This window comes from Amia ocellicauda, chromosome 7, assembly GCF_036373705.1.
Source record: "Amia ocellicauda isolate fAmiCal2 chromosome 7, fAmiCal2.hap1, whole genome shotgun sequence".
Taxonomy (NCBI): domain Eukaryota; kingdom Metazoa; phylum Chordata; class Actinopteri; order Amiiformes; family Amiidae; genus Amia; species Amia ocellicauda.
In genome coordinates this window covers 41,608,064-41,624,297 of record NC_089856.1, presented here as the reverse complement: position 1 = coordinate 41,624,297, position 16,234 = coordinate 41,608,064, and the positions used below count along the sequence as shown (strand labels likewise).

The following is a 16,234-nucleotide window of genomic DNA, read 5'->3' as shown; positions in this document are numbered from 1 at the left end:
AGGTTAACATGTCAATTTACAATTATTTTATCAGTAAAGCAGTAAATTGTAAAATTTACATTATTTTTGGCTTGTATTATTCTGTATGTTCCCCCTTGTATTTTTTTGGTTTGTTTGTTTTTTTAGCCTTTAGCCAGTAGGCTATATCCAATTATACATTTCAGCTTCCGTTTTTTTTTTTTTTAACAGAGCTGGCATGAAAGTATAGCGTAGATTAGATTATACAATAATAATAATCAATGTATGGTTAAAATGTGTGAATGATATTTTGGTTTTGAAAAACGACAGCAAGGGCGTTTCACGTTGATTCCTTGGTTTCCTGAGCAATCCAGGGCAACTTGGTGATAGAAAATTCTTAACATTGTTTTTGTTCAACTTTACATATTAATTTAGCGGAAATTCCTTACCTCTTTCCGTGAAAAATCAAAGCATACTATCCAATGTGTAAAGCAATCCAGTGTGAGTCAGATCCATTAATCTTGGTTTTCTGCAAGAAGAGTATCTTCTGTAGTAGAAAAAAAAACAAGAAACCTTCTGCCAGACTCATAACACAAGTGTTAAAATGGATGTCTTCCCCATTAGCGCCTGTAAACTCATTAGCACAAAGCAATTTATCCTCTTTTATTCCTTCCCAATTATCATATCATCCATTGTTTCTGGGCCTGATTAAACTTTTCAGGAGTCAAACATTGTCTTGTAAATCATTTGTTTTAAATCTGGGTCTGCCATCATATTGCCTGCTATCTGCCAAGGCCGGTAATAAATCAATTAACAGGAAATTTGTGGTGTCATCAATTTTCTGTTTTGAAAACTATGAATAGTCCCCAAAACTGCTGACTTAGTGCCCTGAGAGTGTGAGTTTTTCTCATATTAGGAATATGAGCATAATGGTACATGCTGCAGATGTATAACAATTATTAACATATCTAAACTGTTAACACTTCATAATTTCATTTTGCATATTTTTGATTCAGTGACTTTGATTTGACTTGATCTTCTGGGGGATCTAAAAGATAATTTACATTTAATCCTCCATACACTAGTTTAATACAGTGGTAATTGTTATAAGTTAAGGGAGGGGAGGGGGTGAAACTAAATGTTTATATATCTTTTACAAGTAAAAACAGGTGTAGCCCGAATAATTGGTGTAAAATTTGAAATCGGCAAAAATGTGTAACATTAGCTTTAAAAAGACCATTTTTTTTCTCATATTAAACATATGAAACAATAAACACCCTTCCTTGACTCTTCAGAGTTATTAGAAACCTAGAGGTAGCTGTGCAAGCAGTCTGACCATGTCATCTGCTTCCGATTTGCCCGACGTGATGTTTCGGCGAGGGCAGGTTTGTGCTGGCTGCTCATACTGTTGATTCCTTAAACTCAACTTATCCCAGATATCCATTGCAGGAAACGTGGGCAGCCCTTTTCTGACTTCTAATTCTATACTTTTTGTGTTCGTCCTGTGTGGAAGTCATTCAAAGGCCTAGAAGCGATTGTTGGACTTTTGGCAGCATAGAGTCAATAAGGTTTTCCTCTTTTTTTTGTGGTATCTTACAGTGCAGGGTTGAGCCAAGCAAATGTGTCCTTCACTTTGAATGAAGCCCCAGTGAGTACTTTGCTAAGGCGTACTCAACACATGCTAGTTTACAATGAGTAAGTAATGTATTAAACAAACAAATTGACTTGAATAGATGTCTTAATTTCACATATTTCTTTAATAAAACAAAAAGTGTCGAATAGGAGATTCTAAGGATAGAGGAACTCAGATGGTCCTCTTTGGCTGCAGCAGTGTTTACTAGGAAGGCCGTTCTGGTAGGTTTTGGTGCATTCATTTGTAATGGCTGAGAAGTCGTTCTTTGCTCAATATCCGCAGAGCCGAGAGAGGTGGGAGACCCCAACCCCAGCGAGCCCGATCAGGAATTAAATAGGTAGCAGATGCACTACAGTGAAATCCAGAGGCCTTTCTAGCATTTTCTTTTGTTAAGGGGTTGTAAATGAGGTTAAACATTAACACATGTTAAATATGGTTTTACACCTCCTCGTTTGAGTAATTAGTTAATTTGTGATAAACTGTAATATGTTAATCATATATAATTCAGTTAAGCAAACAGCAGATAATGGGGACTTATTGATACGGTCTTGTTTTAATACCATAGTGCACAATAGCAATATCGCTGTGTAATATTTAATGCACTTATTATGAATTAATACATATAAATTGCATGATGATTGGATTCTCTCAGATTCAAAACTACCACATCTTTTTTTTATATATATAAAATAGTTAATTTGATTCCAGCTGAATGAATTGAAGAAATCTTTTTTATTGTAAGAAGTCACTGTAAAATAAATGAATTGAATATAAATAATACTAATAAAATGGTAGTCTTAGTCTAAAGCAATATTAGTCTAATATAACATTAAATCATGTAAAAACAGCCACATCCTTATTGTGAAATGGAAACGTGTCCAATGTTTGTGAGGAACATTTTCATTTGGTCACCTTTCTTCCTTCCTTTCGTTCTGTTTCACTGGAGGCTTTACTAATGTGTGTAATTTTGCTGAAGCCTGGCTCTGCAGCCCGCAGATCTGTAATATAGGGGTTGTGTGGTGAAACCTTTTCATCTGTATCTCTGCTTGGGCCCTCAGGCACATGTCAGGCTCCCAGCTCAATCACCGTTCATGTCGTGTGGCGAGGGGGCTCACTATTTATTTACAGTACGAATTTAATATCTAATCAGAAAAGCAGCCTGAGAAGACATAACATTGCCTATAGATCATTCTGATTGTATGCAGGGAAACAGAGAAGGTGTATCGCTGTTGTTTTCAAGGAGCCACTCTGGTATCATTCTGGAGAATGGAGAATGGGGCACTGAGGGAATAATGCGCCAAAATGCAGTGTCCAAAGTGTTATAAATGATTCTCTCTTTATTTTTAACCTGAGTAACACCCATTCCCATTGAAAATCATGAAATAAAGTGCCATAAACTAGTTCAGTTCAGGGCCATTCTTAAAACTTCAGTTTTTAGTAGTGTGTACAAATAAACTGAAGAAAATGAGCATTCAGATTTGAAATTTGACATTTTCTTACAAACAAATATTTGATCAAATAGATTTATCCTTCTGTGCATTTCAATCTGCCCTCCGTTTATACTTTACCAAAATTTAATTAAATTACTGTTTTTGTTTATTATATATATATATAATATATATATATATATATATATATATATATATATATATAATAAACAAAAACAGTAATTTAATTATATATATATATATATATATATATATATATATATATATATATATATACAATCGTATTTATATCAAACATCGCTCATTTGACACAATGTTGATTGGTGATTAGTTCAGTCTGTTGAACGCTGAATCGCCCTGGAGAAAACTGTAAGACAGTGTGTACAGATTTGACCGCCAGTCCATTGATTTCTATGATACGCCTATTGATTTTCCATGATATGTAATTTCTATGTTAGTTCATTCCAGAGGTGCTCTCCCCGTGATGTGGTGCTTTGTCATGTATAATGATGAATATGTATCCCATTGAAAGCAAATAGTGTCACACAAGACTTATCACATTTTGAGACTATTCAGTTCTCTTTGCAGTTCTCTCTGTAAACAGTTTTTTAACGTTTATTATTATTATTTTTTATCATAAACTTGATAACAATTTTGGTATCTGGTTCAGTTGTTAACCCTCTTGAGCTTTTCATAAATAGTTCACCTGTACTAATTGGTCACCTATAGAGAGACTGGCCTACTTTCAATGTTTACTTCTACTGTCCCTAACTGCCTTTAAAATTGTAATTGTCGTGGTTAATCAATATCCGTTTCTCAATAAATCACGTAGATCTGATGGAACAAACGCATTTATCAATATATTCCTTTCCAATGAATAGGATGCTTTTTGAGCTGCAGAGCTATCCTCCTGTTAAGAGCAATTAACCAGTGAGTCTGTGTGTCGTCAGGTAATTCTTTGAGTGAAAAGAAAGACTCGTCGGGAGCAAATCTTGTTGGTTGATTTTTTTATTTTTTTTTTATCGCCAAATTTTTTGAAACAGATATGGATTACCAGTTACAAGCTAATTACAGTTTTAAAAGAAAGAGATGGATAATATAAATTAATTGGTGTGAGTTCCCTGTCAGATTACTGAGAGACTAACATGTAATTTGATATGTATAAATGCGTAAATACAAGAAGAACAGATTTATTTACGAAATCCAAGAAACTGTGCAGGAATTCTGCAGATATTAAGATATTATGTTAAGAATATTATTGCAGCATTTTAAATAAAATTATAATCTGGACCATCATTCATGCGCATTATCTATATAATGTCAATGTAGCCATTATATCTGTATCTTTTCTGAGTTTACAAAATGACTACTTCCCGAAAGTCACGTATATGTTTTATTTTTCAGGCAAATATAATTATTTATTTGTAAGAAAACATTAATTATAGCTCTCAATTAATCCTTTTGTGTTTGTTGCTTGAAAATTTTCTTCCATTAATAGCTGAAAAACTAAAGGAAAGGAAAGCTTCCTCTACAGATATATTTGTGTGCTGAATTAAACAAAGATCGCTCGTCTTTGCCTCTCAGAGGTTAATAAGCGGATGTATAAAGCCCTTTAAAATCCACCGTGATCTATTGCTTTTGGAAACAATGTGAAGGCAGAGAATATTATTTTGTTTGCTTTTGCATTTTGACAGGCTTGAGTTACAGCCGATCTGGGATCCTATCTCATTAACTGAAATGCAAGAGTAAAACAATCATAAAAATAATTTGGCACGGGGAGGCCACTTAGGAGCAGCTGTCAAACAGGTTGTAAGATAAACTTTCTAAATTAGAGAACTGGAGAGCTGAAAATGTGCCGCCATATGCTTCCTTTGCATTATAGACTTCTTAATGATACGAAGTGCTCGTGTTTATATGCAGTGTAGTTCTCGTACTCCATATATGATATTGATTATGGTTTAACCCCAATTCAGTAAAGACACACCCCTCCTTTTGCCTAATCACATACAGCCGAAGCAGTTTCTAGAAGAAAAATTACATCAACAACAACAAAAATAACAGAGTCCCTAATGTCGTGTCATATTTTATGTCTGAAGGCTGTGGCACACAATGGAGGTTTGTTGTTGTGGCTGTGTGCCCAGTTTAGTCCAGGATGGGCCCTCTGGGGCATCTTCTCTGGTAGTTTTCATCCAGCAATTCAACAAAAAACATACATCTTTATCAAGCCACTGTTGTCAGACAACATTAGATAATTAATAGCCCATTTGTCAGGCCTGCGCAAGACATGCTAAAATCCCAAACACAATCAGGATAAATATAGCTGTCTTCTCTCTGAAGGCTTTTGTTCTGTCACACCGCCATTGCGGGCTGAAATTTACTATTAAATGAGACTCATTATTAATCACAACTAATGTTAATTAATTAACTGGCTCTGTGCATTGTGGGTTGTGTGTGACTTTCAATTGTGATACAATGTTAATTGGTAACTTAGCAGTCTGCCTTTAATTGACTTTTTTTTATTCAGAGCAGGTGTAGTTGACTAACAAGATATGGAAAACACTTTGCAAATCCCATGTCATTAATTCCAACCTTAACAGCAAAGTCTGAGAACGTTTTCTGCAGTTAATTCCTTTATATATGTCCGGGGCACTCTGCTGGCGTTGGGTGCGTGGCGGTGTGAGCAGGTCTGGATGTTTACAATCTGTAGCTAGAAAACAACATTTGGTGAAAGGATATGTTCCTTTTGTTATGTTCCTTAAAATCCATGTGCCCAGACATCTGGCATCTAGATACAGCGACCGCAAACATTTGACCTACAATCCTCTCACAAAACTGGCATTTGTTATCACCTTGTTATTGGAGTTCATATTTAAGACAAAGTCACGCATTCATTTCATGCTTATAAAACATTGAGTTAGTTCCCCCTTTATAAAGCATACAAGTGCATTTTAATTACTTTTAATTTGAATGTTCATAGTTGTTACTTATAAACAGGCACTCAATAGTTTTTTTGTTTTGTTTTTTTTTTAATATAGTTAACCCACTACACATGTTTTGTATGATCAGTAAGATATTTTACCACAGTCACTGTCTGTATTATTTTTGTGTTAAACTGTGATGAGTTATAGTAGCTTAACTGGAGAGAAAGATCACTCCACAGCCTCCTTAATTGCACCCAGGGCTCGGAGTTGAAAGCCTTTGGTGGTGTCAAAGGTCACTGTCCCTTATTGTGCTCTCAGCTGTCTCTGTGTTACAGGAAGCAATGGGAACACCCCCATTGGCATGGGCCATTATACGACCAGTGGTAGCTGACGGAGATATGTGTAATGAAAAAAACAAACATTCCCCACATAGGAAAACACAGCAACCCCCCCCACATTTCACCAACCCCCCAGCTTGTACCCAGCGTCTGCCCTCACCTCCTCTGTCATCTGTTGTGTTTGCCCTAAAGATGTGGGCTCTGTTGTCTAGGAGGGAAAGGGAAGGTTTTCTGGGGGATGTTAATTTCAAGGCTGACTGGTTCCTAGTCACTAGGCCTGGCTGGAGGTATCATTCATGGCAGGCCTTCAGGCATTTGCGAACCATTTGTCTCACCTGCAGGCTACAGAGCCCTACTTCTGAGGCCGCCGCGTTCAAACAGCTCTTTATCTGCACCTGTTATTCTTTTGTATGTTTGTATCTTGAATAAAATTTTTGTTTACAGTCGTTTATGGCCTAGGTCCCCCAATTAAAGAATTAATGGCAAAACGTGTGTTTTAGTTTATATGCAATATACACAGTATTGTATATTGTTAGGCTAAAGTGCTTATTTAAAAGTATATCATGGACCGGGTGTGGAAACTAATTAAGCATAAGTTTTCAGTTAAAGTTTTCAGTTCAGTTTTCTTGTGGTTGTTGAGCCACTGTTAATGTTTAAGTGCAGAAGGATGTCATGAATTAATGAAAAAATTGAAGAAAATTAATTAAATTACAAAGTGGTTTCCGTGCAGAAGTGACTTTTGTCTAAAAGTAATATTTGCCATGAGTATTTTATTTTTGAACCCAAATTGAAATGATAAGAGTGATGCCTTTCTGTTTGTAATTGAATTAATTGCAGATGAGAATTACCTGTGTTGTTTTATATCAAGAATAGAAATGAAAGGACCATGGATCCACATAATGGAGTCAGAAAGGATAGAGTAATACTCCACACAAGTCATCAGATACCTAATTTCACTATCAACAGCATCTTTAACTGTCTGTCAGTTGGATGACCTGTTCTTTACATTTTGTGCATAAAAAGGAACCAAAAATGTAACAACTGTATAATGGTGTGTGTGCGTGTGTGTGTGTGTGTGTGTGTGTGTGTGTGTGTATTCACACAAATGCAGTCTTGCGTGAACCTTACGTATATAAATCATATTTAGGCAGTTCTGAAAGGCAGGAAACCCTAATGACTTCTCAAAAAAGTGTCTTTCTGGACGCAAAGGAGAACGTGCGATGCGTTTTATAAGCTTGATTGATCACCAGGATTATATTATTATCAATGCAAAGGATCTTTGGTATCAAGGTGTGGCCTGTTGGCACTTTCAGCTCATAAATTACAGCTTTAATGAAGTGATCATTTATCCCTGGCGAATGATAAATGACCTGCCCTAAAAGGAACCATGGAATAGGTAAGTAGATCATTTTCATATTTTGTGAAAACAATAATAAATACCCAGACCTCTGTGATTGCCCTAATAAATGAATAATCTGAGGTGAGGTGCCTTGCAGTCCATGTGAAAAATAACCTGAGCTTTGGTGCTCATTTGTCAGAGTTTGCCATGACATAGTGCATTATGGGTAAATGAGCAATCAGTAAGAACTGTGTTATGACTGGGATGCTTTAGTGAAATTTATCATACGTAGCGACTGATATCTGTAAGGCCTGAGACTCCCAGTTAAGAGCCATGGCTCGGATGAATAATTACTGTTTATACTCTGTCGCCTGGGTTAAACTCCAGTGTGTTGTGTCTTTCGATCTCACGTGTAATACACACTAGAGTTTTTTGTGTGTGTGTTTTTTTTTCTTTGCAAGTTTTCCAACTCTAGTTTCAGGAGGAATGACATTTCTGTTGGAGATTTGCATATTTTGGAGTAGGATTTATAGAGTGCGTCACACTAAATGTCACTGTGGAAAAGTCGAAAGTTTCCAGGAACAGATTGGTTCTCGTTCGTCTCCCGTGGACCGTCCGCCTGAACGCTCATTGAGAGGGGACTGCATTTCAAACAATAACACAATGAGTGATAAGGTGAATAGTTTTAAAAGCTGACAACTCTGCACCTACTTTTGTTGTAGCAAACAAGGAAAAGGGCAATGGAAAATAATACTTTATATTTAAAAATACATTAAAAAAGAAGGCAGCAGATTCTTATATAGGCGATGTATAAGTAGATTTCTCAATTTTCTCTGGAGGAAGCCGTTACAGTTTGAAAGGGTCCTAAGGTAGGTTATTTTGGCATAAACATATGTTTCCATTTTCCCCCTCTCTGCTTCCCAGCGAGTCCCCAGGCAGTGGCAGGGTCACAGGAACATTAAGGATTTTGTCACTGTGATTAATAGCTCTTTAGATCATCTTTAATTCACTCACTAATGACTGAGGTTCTTTTTGCTCTCCAAGTAATCAGGTGATGTATGAGTCGATAGTACACCTTGTGGCAGAGGTGAAAATCATTCCGGCGATGCAAATATTGTCACGGGAACAAATGTTTTCCCTGTTAATAAAAATTAATGAATTCTGCGGTGGCACCGAGAGGAAAAAGCAATGGCTGTGGATTTCTGGATTTCCTTTTGAATTGCATTCCCTCTTAACTTACTTTTGGTTTTAATATTTAAACAAAGAAAATGGAAAAAAAAATTGTATCTTCATTTTTTGTATCCTTCTTTCATGGACTTGTATGCATCTTTTTTGTGTGCTTGACAGCAGTCTTTCCACAAATATGCAAAACAGTGCATGGATGTTGCTTTGAGTTTTTTTTTTTTTGTATTTTACACTGTATAGATTCAAACTTGTCTTGTTTTCTGTCAAAATCATTTTGTAGGTAATAAAATAACTGTGAAATATATTTAGAACTTAAAATACTGTATTTTACACTCACAAGTACAATTAAGAGGTGCATTAATCTATATCCTTCAAGTTTAAGATACAATTCCAGGAATGTCATACTCTTTTTAAATTCACATTGTAGACTATATATATGAATATATATATATGACATTTTAACAACAATCTAATTAAAGAAACCATGGAAAATAATAGGAACATAAAAAACAAAACAAAACAAAGCAAAACAATGCCCCTTAATAGGAAAGAATCAAATAATTGCCCTGAAAAATTACAGAACAATCAAAATCAAAGATGCGATTATCAGACGAAGAATTTTACGATAACCTATATAGTAGTGATAACAGCAGTAAAGAGGAGGAGGAGGTCTCAATGAACACAAGTGGAGATGCAGGAGCAGGAGATGGTATAGTCAGAGTGAAGATTCTGGCAAAACTTTTCACAAAGTGTCTCAGAAATAAAGAAATGCCAGATAAATGGAACAACGCAACCATCATTGTCCTTCACAAAAAAGGATCTGAAGAACTGTGGGCCCATTAGTCTACTTCCCATCTTACACAGAGTATTTACAAAGATACTAACAAATCGCCCTCAAGACACACTGGACTTCGCCCAACCAAGAGAACAAGCAGGATTCAGGAGTGAAAATAACACGATGGATCATATACAAGTTGTATGAGAAATACTGGAAAGATGCAGAGAATATAAGCTTGCTCTGTGCCTGGGCTTTGTTGACTATGAGAAAGCATTTGATTCAATATATATAACCATTGAGGCAACCCACACAACTCTTATTAAAAATATCTACAACAGTGTTACTACAATCTGACTCCACCATCTGACTGTGGCCTTCATCCAGCAGTGGATTGATATAGGCTGATGATGGCAATGATGGTGATAGTGGTGTGTATAAATATATATTGTATTCTCTTTCAATTTTATATATATATATATATATATATATATATATATCAACACAACTGAATCTCAGTAATGAATTTGCTCTGTTTATGTAGCCATTGTTTCTGGTTCTCACAATAAGCCTATCCGTCTATAAAGCACTTTTGTGTATTCCTTAGTTCTTGCTCAGTGAATCATTATATATCATACGTCTATATTAATTATGAAGCTTTGGAATTTCCGAGTCCATTTGGGCTTTGCTTCCCTTAATTACTCATCCCTGAACAAAAAGCAAACCCACGTATAAACTTAGCCATTTAATGAGTAATTAAACAAACGTAGACTCCACCGAGGTTTGCTAATTTAGCGTTCATTAACATAACGTGTAAGTAAAAAGCAGTATAAATATCCTGCAGGGTGAGAAATGGCTGGGGTCTCTTAATGGATATTTCCGATAAGGCTAAAGGTCTGTAGAGACGTTGAACTAATGAGTGGCAAAACACACATCCCCTGTTACCAGGCTGCAAGTGCACTAGATTGCTTTTCTTATAGACCACAACAGGCAAGAACACGCTCTCAATTCTCACACAGCGCCCTCCGAAATGGCTCTTAAGAACGTGTTTGCTGTTGTTTTTGTTTCCTTTTTTGTTTTATTTATTTATTATTCTAGAGTTTTTATTTGAGATGGGCGTCTGAGAAGTGGAGGCCGTTGGAAAGAAAAGGCCCTCTCTAATCACCCTCTGTATCGGAGCTTGTTATCAAATGATTGGTATTAGATGGCATAAATCGTGGAGTTTGTTCTCCCCCGTTCAATTGCTAAGGCAAGTAAAGGCAAAAGGAAATCAATTGAAACTAGCGGGTAACAAATGACCAGTCTAGGGCAGACACAGCAGATGGAGAAAATAGAGTTGTGGACACAAATTACTGGAAAATGCAGTCATGATATTTCTCATTCGGGGGCTGAGAAAAATAGAGAGCTTTACTGAAGGAGAGGGTACTTAAAGCTTTCGTTCTTTTAAGATAATTTATTTAATCATTTGTTCAGCCTATTAAGGCCTACAAAAGCTCCTCAATGTTGGAATTGAAAGCAATAGCCTCAGGCTCTGGCTGTGGCTATGACAGTGATCTTTCTCTCTCTCTCTCTCTCTCTCTCTCTCTCTCTCTCTCTCTCTCTCTCTCTCTCTCTCTCTCTTTTCTTTTTCTGCTAACACACACATTTATGGCATTTAATTAATATATCAACAATAACAACACAGTCATATTTGGGGGCCATTTTGAATTCTGAGGTTGGGGTATGGGTAATCAATTGCTAGCTTCGTCATAATGCTGCGGTCGTAATAAACACAACAAATACATATATAGTGTGTCATTTACATACTGCTTGACAAAAGTGTTTACAAAGTGAAGTGTGTTGTGGTGTGGAAATAGATCCTTGTTGTAAATGACTCTTATGTCATAAATTCAGATCAAAGCTGGTGCGATACTGTGGATAAATTGAGCATAATGTAATCAGTTCCGTTAACAATATAAGCGTGTTTGTTTTGTGCTTCCCGTTGCCATCTATTTATTTTTCCTCTTTAAGCTTTCATCCAAATAAAATCTTTTTTAAATCCCTCAGAGTGCCTCTTTATTTCATGATGTTGAATGAAAATGGAAAAACAGCTGGACTTGTAACCCCAGGGATTAATGAGGTGTTCTTACAACAGAGTCATTGCGCTGGGGAGATTTGGTTTCTAATTTAACCCCAGCCCCGCTAATCTAAAGTCAATACATTTCTAATGAAGCCGGGCGAAGTGAAAGTATTAAGTTTAGAATAAGTTATTAGATTCATTCAGTATTTGGTTGGGGAGCTGGTTGACAATACCTTTGCGGCACTACACAGAGATGTTTGGTTAAGGATGTTTGGGGAAACTACCAGTTTTACTATGTAATGCTCTCGAGATGTTCTGTAATGCTTTTGAGAGGTGTTTTCTTTGTGGTTGCTGTCTGGCTAAGGGCATCTGCTAAGAAATAAATAATAACACCTTTTTCAACAGTAGAATCGACTCGCGGTGAAGGAATGTGTGCAAAACTGTTTATCTGTCATCAGCCAGGAAGGCCAAAGCTTTTCATATTTATACTGTAAGGAAATATGTCTTCCTGGTTCCTCAAAATCATTCAGACACTGAATGAACAAATCAAATGTATGTCAAGTTTTATTTTTATAAAGATAGTTGAACAGAAATGTAGTAATTCTGCCACTTCCAAAGTACATACCAAGATCAGAAACTCTGCTTAAATATCAGTCCATAGGTGTTCGTGTATTATAATGTGAAGTTCATGAAATAATATGAGTAACTATACCTCAGACAGATACTGACAAAATAATTAAATCTGCTTTTGCTACATCGTCTCAGGATCTGTTGTTTGCTGCCGTGCTTTGGACTGCAGCTGTAAAATAAAGCCTGTTTTATTGAACCCTTCTAGGCAAGACAACAAAGTCATTTCTAAGTTAGCCAGATGCCTGCAAATTCAATAGCCACAGCACAATGAGAATTTTAGCTCTCTTGTCTGCCATGGATAAAAATGTGTTTATCGGTGTTTCCAATGAGGACGTGCTGTAGCCTCTGAGAGCGTGCTTCATGAATGACATCCTCGGTGGCAGGCGACCAGAGAGCACCACTCCAATTGTAGGGCATCCATAATGGACCTCGCTGATAGACAGTCGCATTGTATTGTTCTGAGTAATGGGCATAAAGGGGCACCAGGCTTTGCTGTGTCCAGTATTTGCACAAGATACACCTGTTTCCACTGGGAAGGGGGGAACAGAAATGGCAGGATTACACTTTGGCTTTCTGTCTGCCTCTCTCTAATTATGTGGTGAGTCAGTTTCAATTAACACAAGCACTTTAAACATGCAGCACGAGGGGCCGGCTGTCTTCTTCACATGGATTAACAAGAATTAGTCTTTACTTTCTTCTTGTTCGGGGATCCTACTTTGTTTCACGTTAGTGTGTAGCACAGGGCATTTATAGACTGACACCAAGATCTATTCAGCTGGATAACAAGAAAAAAAGACTCCAAAAACAGTATTTACAGTTCGGTGTGGGCGGTGTAACCCAGATTCCAGCCATGCATTTGCAAAACATAATATAGAAAGAGACTTATGGAGATGTGAATCTCGAAGACACAGTTTTGATACAGTATTTGGTCCAGATCAGGTATAATTTTTAACACTGTAAAGATCTGATCTGAAATAATACTGTAAAGATTCAGTTACCTGTAACAGCGAACACAGAACACCATATGGTATTCCTCACTTATAAAACCCTAACCATATTACACAGCACTTCGCAGAAAATAATTAAAATCAACTTAAGCAGTGCATTAAGTTTAGAGCCACAGCCTTTTAAAAGCTAGCTTTCTTCTCCTTTTTTCCCCCGATTAAATTTTGTTGTTACTTTGTGCCGGCCCACAAGACATGTGCGTGTAAAACGTTTGTCAAACACAATCCTACCTGTCTGTGCAGACGAACGTGAATCATAACTGACCATCACCCATTACCTCAGCTTAAACATTCAGACAGAGCGCTCACTGTGTGCGGCTTGTATACAGGAACCAGACTTGTTTAAACAAAGTGGCACAAGTCATCCGAGTGCCTGGTAGAAGAAGTGACATCTCAATCAAACAAACGAGCACTGAAGTTTCCAGAGGTATCGGGCGGCCGTTGCGATTTTCATGAGTTGCATGAGTACACAGATGTGTTTCTAAACACGCTTGATTTCGGTTTCCTCTCCAACAAGGTCTGGTCTGTCCTTTGCAGGGATGTCACAATTATCCAACATGAAACTCTAAACATAACCTTATGGCACATTTAACTTTATAGCATGTCAGTAGATGGCTCCAAATCGTTTTTTCACCAGTGGAACTTGCATTGTTTTAAGGACAGTACACAGATACACAGATACATATAGCTAATACAATGTGCTGTCGTGAATTACCACATCCTCACTGCTTTAAGATTTTTATTTTACTTTTAAAACCACAGCTATAACCAGATTTGACATGAAAATACCTTAAAGCGACTCTGCAAGACTGTAATCTCATTTTGAAATCAGTTGCCTTGGATAAAAGCATACGCCAAATAAGTTAATTTTTCATCAAGAGCTTTCCTTGTCGAACACAATGTAAAGTAAAGCTGAGGTTTGTAGGAGTAACTAGTGATTAATGTGTTTACAGGCGTACAACAGCGTAACCTCAAAGGCAAGTGTATTAAACGAGGGTCTGACAAGTCGGTTTCTAAAGCGCTGAATGTACACTGTCACAAAAGATGTGCACTCACTTTTTTAACAGCAAAAGATGTGCAGGAACAAGCTTAGCCTTTCAACGGTGAAATCTCATTAACAGATAGTTTCTGGTGCATGTCAAATCTCTTTAGACAGTGCAGTCTAATTACACATGAAGGACATTGCGCAGAACCAGAGCCCTGCCACTTGTAAACCCACTTGTTATTGACATCTTCCAGGAATAATGTACTGTACCACATGGTAAACGTTATATGATTATGGTCCCAAAAGGACAGATGTGTTGTAGTTGCTTAAAAAATTAGCATCCCCCACTGAAGACAATCACATCAGTCACAGATTTACAGCACATTTACAGTTTTTTTTTGTCGTGCCTCTCTCTGTAAAGGTCTAGTTCACATCTTTTTTTTCTTTCTTAAATATATATTATATTTATATTGAGTTTTATACACACAACATCTCTGCGAATATAATACGTGCACATACTGTTTTAGGTGACCGAATAGGATGATGTCAGCATCGAGAACCTGACCCCGGTCATTTTGTTTTCTTTGCGGTCTGCACCCTGGTCTCTGTATATTTATAGTCCCTGAGCACTGTAACGGAGTGCTTATGTTAAGCTGTTACTGGAGTTTTTTTTTTTTTTTTTTTTTTAAGAAGAAAAATACCAAAAAATTGCAGAGGTATGCTTTTGTTTACGCAATGATGTATTTGTTGAGGTGTTCCTCAGAAATCGGGCAACATTCCAATCTCTCCTTTCTTCTTTCTTTATTTACTTTTTTGTGTTAACGTTTCTGGTGTCAAGAGGCATCAATGAGAGTGTCCATTGATGTAAAACAAAGTGTTGTGAATGAGCACCACCTCGATTCTCAAAGTGGCGAAGCAGACAGGAGCAGTGTGTGGCGGGGCAGGGGGCCGAAGGTGCCCACTGAGGATGAGCAAATTCTGAGCCCCAGCGGTGGCACCCATCCTGCGGAACCCTAATTACCCTCCGAGTGCCAGACAGCATTAGCTCTCGCGTGCAAACTGTACATTTGCCGCCATGCACCTCCCAGCAGCTGGAGGAAACTCCCACTGTGCCGTTTGAGACTCCGGCAGCAGCGCGCCGTGTTAATGTGAGCGGCTGTGACGTGTGCTGCGAGGTTAGGGATACATTCAGTTTGGCACACGGCTCGTCGTCGGGAGCCAGTCCCCGCATCGGCCACGCGTAATTCTTCCTGTCAGGGACGAACTCAGTCAGAAAGTTCAAACAAGTGGTGTCCACCCACCCTTTAGTAATAATTAACCTTTACAACCGAGTTTCCTTTGAAACATGTTCGTGTTTTTATAATAAATAACCGTGATGGATATAGGAAAAGGAAATATAAAACCGTGGAGTAGCACAATGTGGGGCTATCTGTGCCAATATTTGAAAAGAGAGAGAGAGAGAGAGAGAGAGAGAAAGAAAGAAAAAAGAGGTCATAATAATTAATATTTAGATATTCTTTAACATTGTATTATGCATAAATAGTTAAATAACCACAGACTGACTAAATATATATACTTTTGTATGTATTGTTAAAAATAAAGTTTTGTTCTTTTTTTAATTTCTTTTTATCACAGTAAGGAAATATAGCTTGTGGAGACGGTTTACAGTTTAAAAAGTACTAGTTTACGCAAAATATTGACACATTTAAAAAAATTCAGAATTTTTTAAGACAATATACAAAATAAAAGCATGTCACCAAGTGAAATTATGTACAAATACCACGTTTCATACTACATGACATTGTTTATTAAACATTATACGAAGGCTAGACTGATATATAAAGTATTATACTAGTCAACATCAAGATCAGCACATTGGTAGTAAAATATTTACAATCTACAGTCATACAGGCTTAGTGCCACTCAGAGAAGCACTGCTTTAAGTGTTGATAGGAGACA

At 37.0% G+C, this 16,234-nt stretch overlaps 1 protein-coding gene across 13 annotated transcripts in view; it reads left to right on the top strand.

Moving 5' to 3' along the window:
• mecom (MDS1 and EVI1 complex locus) overlaps nt 1-16,234 on the top strand; it is a 169,126-nt gene that overhangs the window by 46,807 nt on the left and 106,085 nt on the right. The window lies entirely within an intron of this gene.